The following is a 13,852-nucleotide window of genomic DNA, read 5'->3' as shown; positions in this document are numbered from 1 at the left end:
CCCCCCCGCTAAGGGGTCATTTCAGAAGGAAAAGAAGAAACTCAGGAGCCGCCTGAGCAGGGGGGTGCCGCCTCCTGCCAGCTAAGGGCTGGCCCGGCCCGGCTGTGCGCCGGCTGAGGGCAGCTCTCCTCCCCCGGAGGCGGCCCTCGCCACCTTTTCCAGTGGTTACCGGTAAAACCTGACCGCCGATACGGGTTCAGGTGTTCACCTTCGAAAAGGGTAACTATATGCTCTACCGGTACGGGAAAACCAGTGTGAAAAGACAGACCTTGCCTGTAGAGGGCATATTGCTGGCTACAGGACGTTCAGCAAACAGTGGAGATACAGAGGTCGAGAAGAGTACCGTGAAATCTATGAGCCATGTAGTGACAGGTTTCAAATTTGTAACAAAAAGGATGAATGTTTAATTTCTGGTGCCGCCGCCCCGTTTTACTAAGCAATTTCTAACGTCGCAGCAGAAGAGAAAGCTCCTGCAGCCTAGAATGACACAGTGGATGTGCGAGTGGATGCTGGAGGAGAAATGGTATGGAAGCAGCAGACAAGAGATCCAGGAGCTTTTAAGGAAACTGAACAGAGGCTGGTGGGATCTGGCATCAGTGACTGCAGTGGAGGTTATGAGCTGCAACAGGAGAATAGAGGAGCAACTGATGAGGAGAGGGCTTCATTATCTGCAACAACAACAGACATTTGATGGAGATGGAGAATAGAATATCATGGGAAGATGAAAGGGAAGAGAGACATGCTTCTGACAGACTGAGATGATGATAAGCAGCTCTTCAGTTAGAACTGCTGTGAAGCCACCATGAAGGGAACTAGGCACCTGAGCAAGAGTTTTGAATTTATCAACACAAGAAGAGGGGCAAAGGTCTTAAAATAAAAAGAAAACTCCAGCACTCAAGATGAGGAGGTTCTACTGGGAAACTTTTCTGTAATTTTGTAGAAGTTTGTTCATCTGAGAAATTTCACGGTCAACAAATGGGCATTAAAATATAATTGGAAAATTACTGCTGAAGTTTACCCATTACTGATTTCGAAGAATAGGGCTTCATTACATAGCCATAGGCATCCTCGTCAGCTCTGTCTCCCTGCCTGCCCGAGCAAGACAATAGGCAGGGTCTCCACTTCTTCCTGCTTGTTCATCTGATTCGCAGAAGGAGATGGGTGCCTTCCCACGCCCCATTGTCTTGAGATACCTCCCTGCCATCTGTATTCAACCGCCTCCCATCGAGGCACAATGCCTCAGGAGGACATTGGCTGGAGGTGTCCCACTGTGATATTCCTAGGGAACAGAAGCAAAGACACTCCTGTGAAAGCAGAGAAGCATTTCCCCCCGAGGAGAGTAAGGTTGTCTCCCAGCCCTAAGGTCCCTCACATTGTGATTCACCCCATTCAAGGATGAGGTGGCATCCCCCAGCCTCATTTGTCCTTCATTTTCCTTCAAAGAGAGAAACAAGACATGGTCTTTAGCAGACTACTAAAGCTATTTAGCACCTAATCTTACATGCTTCGCAAGAAAGACCAAGAAGTCACGGCCACAGTCACTCGTACTCCCACTGCTGCTTCCTTTTGGGGCCTGAAGACTCTTTCCTTCTGCCACCAGGACCGACCTGTTTGCATTAGAGATGTAACTTTAGTTTTAATGCCAATAAAGAATAAGCAAGTGCAAAAATAATAGCTAGTCTTAAGGTGAACTAATTATGCATAGGTAGCTCACTACAGTCCTGTGAAAACTGCAGAAGGGTACTCGGAGTAATTTCTCTAGAGCTTGTGGAGATCACAGTCCCAAAGTGCTGCCTGTCTGGTAGCACAGCAACTGGAAAGTAAATAGTTTTTATGTGTAGGATTGTGTATCTTTCACAATAAAAGTAATGTTAGAAATTTTGAAATTGGTATTCAAAGCATTTAATGGTTTAGGAATTAAATTGATTTACGCATTGCTAATTTGCCTGTCACTTTGCTATTTCAGTGCTTATCTTGTAGTTATATGGTGTGCAATATTTAAGTAAACAAGGACAAACATTACATTTCTAATACAATATGTAAAGCATATACATACTCATCCACAGGACATGCTGTTGAGTTTCAAAAAAGCTGTCTCTTGCCATGACTCACAAAAGGAAAATAAATAATTATTCAATACACTAATATGGTACATGTCCCAAGATCTGGAGGAAAAGACTTGATCAGAATTTGGGTGTGCGTGTGGTGTCAAGTGATGGTTTCATGCATGTACCGGGAACTGCTTTCTTACTTCATGTGTTCAGTGTCTGGACAAGTATCAGAAACAAAATCATTTTTCTGTAAGGGTGTGATGCTGGTAATGTGTTAATCATACATTTGGAAAAATAGGTCATGTAAATTCCAGTCTAATGACTGTGTCTTTATATTTTTAAGGTTGCCAAAAAAGAGGAAGAGAGAGGTTTTCAGTATGCTCGAGTCTGATAGCCTCCATTCAACAGCATTGCTAGTGGGGTGTTGCTGCTGGCACTTGATGCATGAAACGATGTTGTTCTTTGCCAGTTGTACATATTACAGTATTTGACACCGTGAAAATGCCAGACTAAGCTGGGTACTGGCAGATTTCTCGCTATCACAGTTAACACTTCAAATAGGAGGCATTTGGGTATCTAGCTAATTATAATCACTGTAATAGAGGTTCTTTTAAGTATGTGTATCCTTTTTTTTGAGTTTTCACACAACTTTTTCAAACATAACACACTAATCACCTATTATCTGCTATTGTTTTGGGTTTTTTTTCATTCCTTTGTCTCTCCTTATGTCTACAGTTGGCTTGTTTTTACTTGGAGTGGCTTGAACATACAGCATGTAATCTCTGCTGTTTGGCTCAAGTGTTTAGTCTAGTCTTCACTGAATGCTGTAACAACAGATCTTCCATTCCGGTTTCTACAATGTTGCCTTCTCAAAGTGAAAATACTTCACTATATTCTTGCTTACGTTATAACTCACATTAAAATAGTATTATTACCAGAGTCGGGCCATAAAAACAAGAAAATGTCGGTCCCTTTTAATGTTTCTGATTATATACAGCCTAAGTCTACTCGGCAAATTATTATTTCCTTTCTTCTATGCTCAAATTGTCTTTGAGGGTCTATAGTTAAAAAAGATTAGATTAGATTTTGGTTTGCAACAACAATTTGCAGCTAAACTTTTGGTTTGAAGAACATTCTGGTGTGGCAAGAAAGACATGTTTAACTTCGTCAGTTTTAAAGACATTTTTACTTACAGTAACATGTTGAATATACAATAATAAATACTGTAGGAAAATGCCTGAGAAATGACAGTGTATTAAAAATTCATGCCTGCCTGCAGTAAATCTGAAATAAGTTATCTTTCCAGGAACTTCAGGTATAGTTTTTATCATTATTCAGAATTTTACTTTGGACCATTACTATATACAATCAAAGCCCCAAATTATTGTGGGTTTTTCCATCCTTCAGAAAGGAGAGATGAAAAGAGCCCTCATCTAGTTCCTGCAGAAAACATTTTCATAAAAGTTGATTCAGTCCCTCCATGCTATAACCCTTCCTCTTCCTACGGAGCCTTCCACATTCTGTTGCCAGCTTTAGGTTTCTTTTACCATTGGGGGAAATAAAAAGTGTTCGCTTTTCCCTTTTTTTTTTTTTTTCCTAATGGATTTACCTTAATGCTGATTTAAGATGTTTAACTTGGCTTCTTGGAATGTCTGTGTCTCCAGTTAATATTACTTTGTCCACGATCCTGGAGTGTGTGTTCCTACAAAAGATAACTCTTCCCTCAGCCACAATTTGATTTCTGAAGTAGAAATTTAATTGCTTAAGTAAAAAAAAAAAAGGGGGGGTGGGGAAGGATAGAAGCTTTATAAAAATAAATTTTTGCAGAGCAACTCACATCATAACTGTGTCTTCTCCTCCACCCCTATCCAGATTTAAGTCGAATGCATAGTGAATTGTGGTGGTTTGTCTCCATAAAGGAACTCCACATCTGGCTTCTATACTTGAAGTATATTTATCTTCTGTTCCATGTAGCTATCGATTCCATAGTTAACTGTAGAAACTGTCAGGTCGGTATCACTGCAGTAATGTTAGTTAATTCACATACACATTTCTTCATTCCAAATAGTACATTTTTACTACACCTATATTAAAATAATGCCTTAATTCCCTTTACACAGGGTTCTATTTCAGCATTATTTTAAATGGAGAAAAAATAGTATTTAGAAGCAGCAAAAATCTAGATCATGAGGCAATTTTTGCCCCACTGAAGACAATAGCAAACATTCTGCTGGTTTCAATAGGATCACGTTTTTAGGTGAGGTCACGCTAATTCCAGCATTACCCCTAATGAATTGACAAGTTACTTAACAAATCAGGACTTTGATTCACCTACCCATCAGTAAACTATCAAAGGAGTTTATAAGGTTACTGCTGAAAGTTAATAGTTGTAAATTTTCAAATTCTTGTTTAAAGGCATTCTAAAGCAGCACGTTACTAGTCTCCATTTAAAGTATTTGTATTTTAATTATATACTGCAGATATATTGCACAACAGAAATAAAATTTGTTTAGTATACTTGATATCCTAAACATCACCAGAATATATGAACTACAAAGATGCTTTGGTTTTTGGAAGGGAGATGCAGGAACATGATTGCAACAAATGCTGTAATCCAAGAAGTGAAGAATTATACTTAATTGTATCTTCTCGGCAGGCAAAGGGTGAGGTCATGCTTATATAGCTGACAGAAGCCTCACTGCTACAAGGACCTTCTGAATTTGGAATAAGCTCACACTTCAGTTTTCATTTATGGTGAATCTGATTCCTGTATTGGATGTTCTCTGCTATGTTGTTTTTATCAATCTGATATGTCAAATTTCATGGATATCAAACATCCATCCTGATCTGTTTAAACTGCAGAAAGGAAAAACAAACAATGCTTAATATGTCTCCCTGGCACATGATAAGAAGTAATAAGCTGACTTTCATTGTAACTGTCATGTTCTTATCTGTAGAATATCACTGCCTTTATTTTTAAAAACTGCATTGATCCCATCCCACAGCAAATTTAATATCAGAGATCTTAGAGGTCAGTGTATTTAAGACATGGTCTAAGAACAAGGCTAGCAGTAAAACTGCGTATCTGTATTATTTTTAAAAATCAGATTTCACTTATATCACTGCAGTAATTAGACCAAACTTAACAGAAAAAAAATTAATAATATTTCACACTTCTGTAACTTTTACCATCCCCAAAATGTCTTGTAAAAAAAAAAGAAAAACCATGGGGGATCCACTTTATACATCAGTTAGCTGAGCCCACCTCTCAAACAAAATGCAACAGCTGTTTAACTACACCATGCAATACCCACAGAGTAGGTTAACAGACATCGATATACTATCCAGTTGAACTCTGTAAGCAAGGTGCTGTTATCTGAACTGGAATTTGACCAGGATGTGAAAGTTTACTTACTGGTTTTTACAAAACAATCGTTGTATGCTGATCAAGAAAGAGGATGTTTCCAAGGAACAGTATCATTAATGGCCTCCATTCATTGGTAAAGCCAGAGCTGTAAGAACAAAACTGCCCCAGGACAGAAAATCTCCAGGTTTCCAATCTGCAAGGTAATTGCCTTCAGGCAGTTGTTAAGAGGACAGCCACAGCTGCAGAAGAAATTGCACTGATTTTGAACTGGGCTAAAATCTTCCCAGTTAAGACAGAACTAACATAATTCAAGAATTTGCAGTGAGACTTAGCATTTTATTTCCTTGGGCAGCTGAGCTTCTCCTGGGATATCTTATCCAGACTCAAGCTAACATAAGTGATAGCGACTGAATCCAAATCATCCTCATGTTGGACTTTGTCTTCACTAAGGAAAACATGGGGCAGAAGCAGAAAGGGAAAGAAGTTTGTTTCTTTTGGTTGGAACAATATCATATTATATGTATTAGAGGGTTAAAATAATCTTATGTTCCTACCTGTTTACCTTCACCACGACAGCATGTAAAAACTACAAACTACCTTGCTCGTATTAGGATTTTATCACATTAAGGTATTCTGTATCACCTGAAGTAACTGTTTTCCTTAGAGCAAAACAGATGCATTTCCTCAAATATATTAATGCCCAAGTTTACTTAATGTGACCAAGTCATGCCGAGATGCAGAATTAAACACTTGAAAACAAACCATTTACTGAAAAAGTCAATTTGACATTATAAAGAAAAGCAAAAAAAAGCTATCAGTTATTGTTTTCTTTTGACTATGTAATACTATTTCAAATAAAATTTTGGCTTTTTTTAGTTTATATGGGGTTTTGTGATGTTAAAGGTTATCAGTCCATTTCACCTTACTAAAATACTGGGAAAAAAAAATCATTGAACTTTTCAGTGATTCTAAATAAAACCCAGTATTTTCATTCTACTGGAAGTTTTGGGATGTCTATTGTTTGCTCCGATTCAGAAATTTTTAAATGTTAAAACATTGGACCTTGCTGCAGAATGGAATTTCCAAGTAGATCTCATGTTAAGTACGAGCCTGAATTTTAGGCAAGTTTCAATAATCTATTAATGTCACTTGAATGAACAAATGCTTTTACCTGTCAAGATAGACTCTACTCCATTGTCTGTACAATTAATTTACCAGAAGTTAATTGCTTGCCAATCATAAGTGATTTACGAATCCGTTTACTTCACAGTGACTGACCTTCAATTAATAGAAGATTTAAAATATATAAAAATCTATTTTATTTCTTTCCCCAAAGAGTTTCACAGAGGCCTTATTTCCAAGTACAGATCCTATCCAGACCTGCGTATTTTACAAAATTTTCTGATACCACAACTCAATGGCTTCAAAATTCTATGATATATAAGTATCTTGCAGGTATCCTGCTTAGCGTCAATTTTCATCACTCACCATCACTCACCCAAAAGCTGGCTAGCTACAGCAACCCTTGCACTTGACCTCTGTCGTGAACGTCTGCAAGTTACTCCAACTGCTTATAAAAATAAATTAGGGAGCTTGTTATGGTCTAAACCCACTAGCACTCATTTATGAATTAAATTTCACTAACTAGTTTCTAAACTTGAATAACTTGTATGCTGCATGTCTTATGCTGAAACAAGAAGCCAAGAAGATGGGGGAAGGGAGCAGGGAGTGATGTGCATTTAAAAACAGCTGTATAGACTACTTTTTTTTTTTTTTTTAAGGAAATCCTTTGTTCAGTATGTAATTCTTTGCAACTGTCACATGATAGAACCTAATTATTTAGATAGGAAATCCACTCCGTGGCTGTTTGGTCCCTGCTGAATGGAGAACCGGGCCTTCTTTTGCTTTCCTGTAAATTCTGACCTCTTTTTTTTTTGGTCCCTTTAAAATCCACCTATCATTTCTACTTTTTAACATTTCACACCCTCTGTCACTGGAAATGGGGCCACATTCTTTCCCAGTGAGTAACACCAGCAACAAAAGAAACTCAAATTTAGAAAGCCGCAGGCAGCTAAGGACCACCTTGGGGTTTCAGAGACATAAAATGACAGTCACTCCTTCTAACAGGACAGTCTACAGTTTCTGATTTATTTGAGGACTAGGTAAAAATTAGTTAGCTTGGACCTGCCAAATTCATGCCAATTCCAAGTCCAGAGAACGAGGGAGTCAGATCTTAAGACAAGCTCCACTCCACCCTGCCCTAGCTCATGATATTCAGATTGGTATCTGTAACCAGGTTTAGCTCACACACACAATTCAGGATGGAAGAGAGGTGGTGTAATTTGGATCTGGGCCCATCTGTAATAGACAACTTACTAAAAACAAAAACAAAACCAAAAACAGTTGATACAACCAGCATGAAAACATGTTTAAGCTTTCTTCAAATAGATGATCAAACACTGAACTCTTTCAATTACTTTATTCCTCTGTTTACATTCCCCCAAACCTGGAAGAAATAACACATTAACTTAAAAGAACATTGAAACGCAAGTAGTTCATATTTTCTATGTAGTTCTTCGGTTTCTGAGCTATGATTTCTTCTTCTGTGCAGTGGTGATGGTTAGGAGACAACAATGCGTACCTCAAAACCAAGTAAGAATTTTATCTTTACATCAGTGTTTGTTACAAACTTGCCTATTTTCCACATACAAAAAATAAACTATGTATACTACACAGTACTGAAGAGTAGAAAGCGAAAAGGTTAAATACTCAGCAGAAGAACAAATTGGCAATTTTCCCCTCACCCATACACGTTGGTAATTATTTTCCTCAGCAGCATTATGCGGTTTGTGACTCTGATGACTCTTAAAGGCAAGTGTTTTAGGACTCTCCCAATTGTTGCTGGTTATATATCTATTTTTCAAATTCAGCAGTGATCAAAGGCACATTCAAGTAAATCCCTATCTGGATTATGTTTAAACCTATTATTAGGATTGAAATAGAAAACAAACAACACTTCCATAATTTAAGCTTGTTTCATTTACCTGTCAACACTCTACACTGTCAGGTTCACCCTTTTGTGGATGGCAACTGCAGCCACTGTCACATATATGTTCTTCCCCAGGCTCAGCAAGAAGACATTTACTACCCATGGCAGCATTAAAACAGCAGGCAGGACATATGCACGGAGAAAGAAAAGCTCCCAATATATTTTGATGTAGCTCTCTAGTTGACCTGGAACTCCCCTTCATATATAAAATGGGGGCAAACTAAATCCACAACAATCTCCTTTTTAACTTCGAATTTTAATAGTATGCTGTTTTTTAAAAAACTTCTTGCAAGTTTGTTCAGCTAGTTTTAGAAAAGATTATTTATGTAGCTTCCAAATATGCAAAGCCAAAATCGAATTTGAAAGGAGCCTTTATATTAAGTAAATATGAACTGTAGGTGTAACTAGTTTTAAGATATATAACAGAACATTTAATCATATTGTTCTCAGAATTTGGCTTCTCCAGTTCAGCTTGAATTTGGCAAAATTGTACTTACTGATCACAAATAATGATATTTAAAATATACTTGCAATTCACTCAGGGCTATTTATTTCACCTTCTATCTCTGCAATTTTTGTTTGCTCACATGAAATTCCCTAATGCTCGGCCAGCTGCAGATTCTCTACTCTATGTGTTCATCTTTGCTCCTTCCCATTTCTCCTGTTCATTCATACCTTTTCTTGTGTTCCTATTTCTCATATCCAGCAACTGGCCAAGGGACAAACCTTTTAGAAAGGAACACAGAGACAAACACCAAAATAAGGGGTTGGTAAGACAGACTAAATATTACTGCAAATTTGCTTAAATTCAGGAAACTATAAAGCCCTTGGGTTTTTTTATTCATAGATTATGTCAGCATTTGTGTACTTCCTTCAGTGTTATTTCTTACTTGCTATATGAAGCTGCTTCCTTAAGGGATTTAAGGACCTATTGCTAGATAAAGTTTTTCTCCCCTAAAAGTAACATTGTTCTGTTCCCTCTTACTATATTCAGAATCTGATAGACTTGTCAACATATTTTTTCATTTACATCTTTTTTACTATGAAGCTGTGTGAGAGAACATACTGTTACAGTTTTTGAAGCAAGGATACAAGCCTAACAGTGCATCCAGGCAGTGTCAAGCTAGATACTAAAAATGGATGAAAAAAATGGTTCATTCAAGTTTTCTTCCCCATGTGCTGGATTAGAGGTGGCTGCTGAGCAGATCTTGATGTTTAAAAAATATTGATTAAATATAGATCAACAACATTCCATAAACAAATCTAAAGTACATCTAAAGTAGTGACTTAAATGTTCACGTGCTGGCTAAAAGCCTTTGTCTGTCTTTTTAATGGTCTCAGATAAAGGAAGTTTACAATTTTAGCATGCACTTCCCTGAAAATATAAATGATTAGGAATAAGTATGCAGTGTCTGGAAGATAAAAAGAACAGTACAGGGATATACTTAAGAAAGCAAGTGTTTATGAGCTTGATACAGTGTAGTTATAGTATATTACACAGGGTACACATGAGCTGCCTTGCCAAATTCAGATAGGATATAAATAGTGGTATTAGATGTTGGTGAAATTGTAAGTGGATACGTATCAGTCTACTTTACAAGCAGTAATCCCTCTGCTGGCATTTAATATCATCACCTTCAGCCATCACTCTGCCATCATGGACTTTTTTATATGCCATCATGGAGAATTTTTGGTTAGAAATCTGACTATTGTGAACGTAGCTTTTGTATTACTAAGCATTCATGTTTGTCAAGACTACGCTTTTCTCATTTCTGTATTTGCTCTTGCCTTGTCTAGCCTACTTCTGGCTTTGCCTACTCAATACCTGATATTCTGTCCTCTCTTTAGACACCAATTCATTGTCCACTTTGTTAAATACCCATTCAAGTACTGGCTCAAATAACCTTAGTTACTTTCTCTGCTGCTACATATCCTGAATTTAGGAAAATCTTCTTCCACTGATACTCAGTATTCCCTGCTGCTGGATCACTATGTTGTCAGTGTGATCTTCTGTCATGCTGGCTGATAACCTGCATGGATGCAAACATCCAGTGCGTTTACTGTAGTAAAATCGTAAGGATGAAGTGACCAGAGCTGCACAATCCAAAGAAGTAATTTTATTTTGTAAATTCAAATGCAAGTTGTTCTTTACAAGGGTTTGAAATTCCAACTTTCATATTCAAGTTCCAAAATGGTGTAGTGGTGTAAGGTTTTAATGATTATCCCCTCAAGCCGTTCACAAAACACATTGATTGAATCATCATTAGTTGCTTTCCTAGCAGCATAAACCTATATGATCAATATATTTCCTGACTTTGTTCAAAGGCAAATTGTAATGATTCTATTGCTCACAGTCATACCCAAACACTTTGATGCTTCCCTGAGTTTGATAAATGCAACCCCTTTTTAAGCCTCTGAATAGCACACCACATACCTATCCATCATCGTGAAATGACCCCATCATTACAGTACAGCTCTGAGACTGCACATCCATTCATCAAACATCTTTCTTTGACCACAATGGTAAATTCCAAGTTCATATTCATTTGTAAAGTTTCATATCATTCTTTTCTTTACTGCGAGCAGCAGACATTATATTTGTGAAAGAATTAGGAACAGCAGCATCATAAATACAATCAATATCTTTCACAAAGGAGCCTCTTAATCAGAATTTGTTAGTAACACGCATCTTCTCGTTTTTTAAGAGCATAGGACAGTTCTCATCTAATGGGGCAGAGGGTAGAGACTCTGCTCATACTGCCTTCCCTCCAGTAGGTAGCCACCATGGGCTAAATGTGTTACCAAACTTTCCCAGTTTCCTCAGTGGTATTTCCTCTAAGCAGTCCCATACACTCAGAAATTCCCCAAATCTGCCTTGTTATTTGAAAAAATATCAAGCAAACATAAAGAGCCATACGCTACTATTACAACTGCAGGTAATTGCAGATTTCCTTGCAGCCTGGCTGGGAAAAAAAAGAATCCAGAAAGGACTTTACAGAATGGAAAAGCTGAATTTGAAATGGACTCCTTTTAAGTGACCTTCAGCTGACGACATAACGCCCTTTGTCACAACCGCTTCTGCTGTGCAGCAAGTATTACAGAGCCAATAAAAGGCTAATGAAAAATACAGGCTATTCTCGAATGTGCCATAAATAAAATAACTTTACTTAATTAATAAAAATAGAATATAAGCTAACTTCATGCTTAATGGTCTAGCTACAGAGACCGTTCATAAATTCAGTTACCTGGGATCAAATTTATCCAATCAGAATCTGTCCAAGAGAAACTGGAAAAATTTGAAGAATAGTTGATCCATCCACGGCTTCCCTTATAAAAGCCTGAAAAAAACATTTCGCCTAGAAAATCAGAAAGATTTGACTGGTGAAATGCTTAATCTTTTGCTGTAGCAACTTATGAACATGAATTCTGAGAAATTATTGATACCGACAGGAAGACAACTGAAGCTTTTGAGATGTGGTGCAAGCAAAGACCCTTGCATATCTCCTGGGCGGAAAAGATGATAAATGCTCATATTAAATATATTATTGGAGAAAGGTAGGCTTGGTTGTCAGAAATGAATGTATGTGCTTTGGACACATCAGGAATAGAGATGGAAATAACCTTGAGAATGTAATTATGGAGTGAATGGTGACAAGTCATCACAATAGAGAGCAGCCAGAAAGGAGGTGGATAGATGGTACGCAGGAGACTGCTGTGACTTCAGTTTCTGAATGCTCAAAACTAGCAATGGATCAAGGAGGCTTCTAAAAATTCTCTTATGAAATCACCAATATGCAGGTGCCAATAAATTGATTTTACTTCACTTGCAAGCAAAGGAAACAAGTACAATTGCTCTGTCAATACAGTATTTCATAAATTACAAGTGTATTCGCAAGTATACACTTTTTCACAATGGCTTAAATATATTGACAATGACAATCCTTGTTATTTCTGAACGTGCCTTGATACCACAAAAGTCCAGTGGCAAGTATAACTACCCTAACTCCAAGTATGACTCAGAATAAGGACATTTTCAGACAGCACAGGAGAAAGCCCTCCTTATGAAAACCAGAGCAAAATAACTTTTAGACAGATTATGGCTAGGGATCAGTTTCAAAGGAGTATATCATCCATACAGTATTTGGTCCTTCCCTTTATTCAGAACTGGTGGTACTCCATGAAAAGTCAGCGAGTCATGGGACTCTTTTCTCTTTTCCAAGGAAGCCCTTTGTATCTCCAGCTGATTGTCTTCATGAGATAATACACACAAGTCCTCCTCCACCCTTTGACCGATTTGCTTTGTCAGTGTATATCATGGGAGACACATGTAAGTCCCTGTTTTAAGGACAAAACACACTTCTTGGTCTATTCTTAGACGGGAGTAATTTCACTGCAAATACCCTCTGGAATGGCATACCATTTGGAATGGCAGCTCTTTCATTATGGCAACCCACATTGTGAAGAAACTCACCTTTGACTCAGGTGAGTGTAACTACTGTTCTCAATTTACAGCAGATGTAAAAAAGCATCAATTCTTTTATAAAAATAGGTAGTTAAAACAATTAGGTGCTGTTATCAAAGATACATTACACTGCAAAGTTTAATTAGAAACCTCAGGGATATCTCTGAAGATCCAGTGCAGCAAACTTAGAGGCTATAATTTTAACTGGAGGAGCTGTGTGCAATTGCATGCGTGAGAGAATCAACAGACAGACAAAGAGGAAAGGAAACAAGGACTAATACTAAAGTCAAAATGCTAAGAGAGAAAGCTTCTGTGCAAAACTGAGGACAAAAAATTATTTTCCAGGGTTTGATTTGTACTGAGTTCAGAGGAACTGGTGTATTGCAGGAAAAGTGTGTATCACTGAAAAAAGAAATAGGCTTTCATTGGGGGGGGGGGGGGAGAGTGCAGGGAGCGCCTTCATGATTAGGAAGCAACCTGGCAGAAAGCAACCTGCTAGATATCAAAAACTGGCTAAATGCTAGAGCTGAAAACAAGTAATTACACTTTTTTTCCCCCTCTTGACCTATTTGACTGTGACTTAAAAGATTTAATAGTGAAGGACCACACTCCACCACCTGGTTCTGCAAAGCAGGAGCTTTCAAGAGCATAGCTATTATTAGGAAGACAAGTGCTTTCCTAACCCACCAGATAGGATTTCTTACTTGTCTGCCCAGCTGACTGACAGATACGACTTATTCTGCAGTTGTGTCACACACTGTTGTGTCTTGATACGACTATTTAGTTCTTGATCATTATTACTATCCATGCTTACTGTACTAACAAAGACCTGAGGACAACCGCTAAGCTGTTCCTGGAAAGATGTGCACATAGCTTAATTTAATCAACATTGAATTAAGGGATTTTCTGTGCTTAAAGTAATC

At 37.8% G+C, this 13,852-nt stretch overlaps 1 protein-coding gene across 1 annotated transcript in view; it reads right to left on the bottom strand.

The window, feature by feature from the left end:
* Positions 1-13,852, bottom strand: part of N4BP2 (NEDD4 binding protein 2) — a 61,972-nt gene that overhangs the window by 43,067 nt on the left and 5,053 nt on the right. The gene's annotated exons all lie outside the window — the stretch shown is intronic.

This window comes from Mycteria americana, chromosome 4 (genome assembly GCF_035582795.1).
Source record: "Mycteria americana isolate JAX WOST 10 ecotype Jacksonville Zoo and Gardens chromosome 4, USCA_MyAme_1.0, whole genome shotgun sequence".
Classification (NCBI taxonomy): domain Eukaryota; kingdom Metazoa; phylum Chordata; class Aves; order Ciconiiformes; family Ciconiidae; genus Mycteria; species Mycteria americana.
Note: the sequence above shows the minus strand (reverse complement) of the source record. Positions and strands in the feature narration are given on the sequence as shown.